This window comes from Notothenia coriiceps, unplaced genomic scaffold, assembly GCF_000735185.1.
Source record: "Notothenia coriiceps isolate Sejong01 unplaced genomic scaffold, NC01 NC01_scaffold00018999, whole genome shotgun sequence".
NCBI lineage: Eukaryota > Metazoa > Chordata > Actinopteri > Perciformes > Nototheniidae > Notothenia > Notothenia coriiceps.
Genome location: NW_011351700.1, coordinates 449,326 through 452,703, shown reverse-complemented (window position 1 = coordinate 452,703; position 3,378 = coordinate 449,326).

The following is a 3,378-nucleotide window of genomic DNA, read 5'->3' as shown; positions in this document are numbered from 1 at the left end:
TGCTCTAGAGGAGATCTGCATGGAGGAATGGGCCAAAATACCAGCAACAGTGTGTGAAAACCTTGTGAAGACTTACAGAAAACGTTTGACCTCTGTCATTGGCAACAAAGGGTACATAACAAAGTATTGAGATTAACTTTTGTTATTGACCAAATACTTATTTTCCACCATAATTTGCAAATAAATTCTTTAACAATCAGACAATGTGATTTTCTGGATTTTTTTTCTTTTTCTCATTGTGTCTCTCATAGTTGAGGTATACATAGGATGAAAATGACAGGCCTCTCTCATCTTTTTAAGAGGGAGAACTTGGTGGCTGACTAAATACTTTTTTGCCCCACTGTATATACTGTATATTTAAATGATTTAACCTACTGTAGGATGAGATGAGGAATACATATTGTCCATTTTCTGCAAATAAAATATTTAAATGACAATATTTGTATTTAAAATGTAGGAGAAATGTAGTCAAAAGTGAACAGACTAATATCAAAATGTTAGCTTTTACTAAATAAACCGATATGAATAGTAACACCACCTACACTGAAATGTTTCGTAGTCTATTTCCAGGCTGTAGCTGTTACATATAGTAAAGTAGCATAGAGAACTCTTTGTGTGTGATCATTCCTTTTCTCCACATTGTACATACATTATTCATCACCTCTACTTCTAGTTCACTAACACCATAACTTTTTTCCTCATTCTGCTCGTTCATCTCCATTCTTTACAATCTCTTCAGTGAATAGATTAATGTCATCCATACTGAATGTTATCGATCGCTTGTTCACCAGTTATTTTTTTCTCTTTAAAGGTCAGAAGTGTGTACTGTTGCTAATGAACGTCTCTGAAAGGCATTTAGGCTCAAAGACCCTCTTATTTCCCATCAGCCTGCTTTCATAAAAATAACGTCTGTGTGATGTTTTACAAAAATATGCTTCAGCTCGAGGTCCTTACAGGTGAAAAACACTCAATACCCAATTATTATTTGGAGAATTGGTTATTTCAAATGCTGCATTGAGTTGAACGAGCCTTGTGTGTTTTTTTGTTTAGTGCGGCCTGCCTCGAGATCAGCCCAGATAACCCAAGAGAATATTTATTTACAGAAAACATCAAATCACATCGGTGTGCTGTTTTACAAGTATCAAGGTCCTTGCAGCCAAAAAACATTCCATACCGAATAATTATTTGGTAAATTTGTTATTTCACATTCAACATCGACTGGAACAGAGCCAAAGACAGACTCTGCCTGGAGGGTAGCATAATTAACCCAAGGGTAAGTGAAAATATTTCAATAATCAAGAGAAAACACATTTAATGTCTCATTTGGAAATCATCGAAATTATACTTGCTGCATTGTTTTGGTTTGCCAAATTAGTTTTTAAAGAAGCATCTCTGTTTGCTGTCTCAGAGTGATTTTATTATTTATTGTTTGAAATGTATTTTTACAAGACTTGTGTGTTTTGTTCTTTGGTAGATTCTGCCTGGAGAAAAGCCCAGTTTATCCAAGAGAAAAAAAAGATATTTGCAAACAAAAACAATACACATTTGTAGCAAAAATTAGGATTTAATGGAAAATACACTCAATACTTCTAATACACATCACAAAAAAGTTGTCTGACTGAAATAGTGTATATTGCTTTGTTTTCCAAATATATCTTAGGGAAAACATCATAACCCTGTGTGCTTTCTCTCCACTTGCTTTAGTATTCAACTCAAACAGTTTGATGGATTGTTTTCTTTAAGGTTTATCAAATCTAAGGTAAGGTGGCGTGTGGCGCAGTGGATAGAGCGCTGGTGTTCGGATCAAGGGAGCACAGGTTCAAACCCCACTGCAGTCAGCACGTCGTTGTGTCCCTGGGCAAGACACTGGCCTATAATTCTGCATGATTGAGTTGTCTAGGTTGTTTACATTTTTAGAGAGGCTGGATTGCTGCTGTTTTTAGTGCTTTTGGGAATTGTCCCGAGCTGAGGGAGGTGTTGACTATCTGGAAATGGAATAGATACTGTGAGAATATATGCTCATCACTGACTAGTAATGCTGAAGACCTTAACTAGAAAACTTCAATGATGGCATGAATGCACGGGTGGATTTCTCTTAGATATGTATTTTCTCATATTGCTGTTATACATTATACATCATTTCCAAAAGGCATGATTTTTCATTCGGCTTTGCATCAGCAGCAGGACAGTATTTGCATTTGCTAAACTGCTTTTTATTTAATCACATCACAGACAAGCCTTTGCCCCATGGTTCTCCAAGTTCTTGGTTAATCTGCAGGGAGGATTCTCTTGTTGTTGTGCAGAGAGCAATTAGGATAATTGATAAGTGGCCGCCATTGAAGGAACACTGTGTAATTAAATTGAAACTTGCCGTCTCTTTCACTGTGCGGCTGCTGCAGGTTTCCATGGAGACTGCGAGATGCAGGTCTATTCACAATACAGTTGGATGTTTAATTTTCTGATAGCGGTGGATATCACACTCTAAGACTCGCTGCAGACTCATCTCTCGTTTGTTTATCTGAGAGCCGGTAGGGAAATGCACTTTGCTATCCGGTGTCACGAAGGATGATTTTTTGAAGCACTCTGCGCAATTCAAATTGAATCAAGGTCATGCAAGATGGATTATTCCATTAAGTTCCCGATAATTATAAATATTATGCCATCCAATTTCCCTCGTTTCCAGTAAACAAAATCAGAGACTACTCAAGCCTTTTTCTCGCAGCTTCATTTTATTTTGATCATTTTCAGTTTGTCTTAAACACAGCTGATGCATTGGCAATATTCAACAGATCCACCAGAACATTTGAAAACTGCAAAAGAAAACATTTTAGAGTGAAAATACTGTAAAGACTGTACTGCAATTGGCATCTTGCACACATGTTCAGTTATTTATATTTACACAGGAACGTCAGTATTCCTTTTACACTGTTAAGTTGACTTATGTCATATAGCAGGGGTCGGCAACCCCTGACACGCGGTACCGTAACCAGTGGCACACTAGGAATAAGTGGAATAAGTGTGCAAAAATATTTAAATTTTCTTTTTGGATCCCAAACGAGACGGCTGCCAGAGCGCGTCTCCCCGTTACCTGCAGGAAGCCATGCACGCAGCGCAGGCCCGCTCTCTTTAACTCCAGTTGACTTGCTGCTGCTTTCCTACGTGGTGAAACGATCAGGGGTGTAGCGCTGCCGAAGCGCGCCCGCACTTCACAAATTGCAGTAGGCATAAGGAGCTGTACAAATGCCGCAGTTTTTGCGTGACTGTGTCTTTAGTTGAAAGCCCAGTGTCGATCTGCTCATCTCTCATCGAAAGTAATATGCTACACAGGGGTGGATTCTGGAGAATCACAGAATGGACGATCGTCATTATTATTATGCC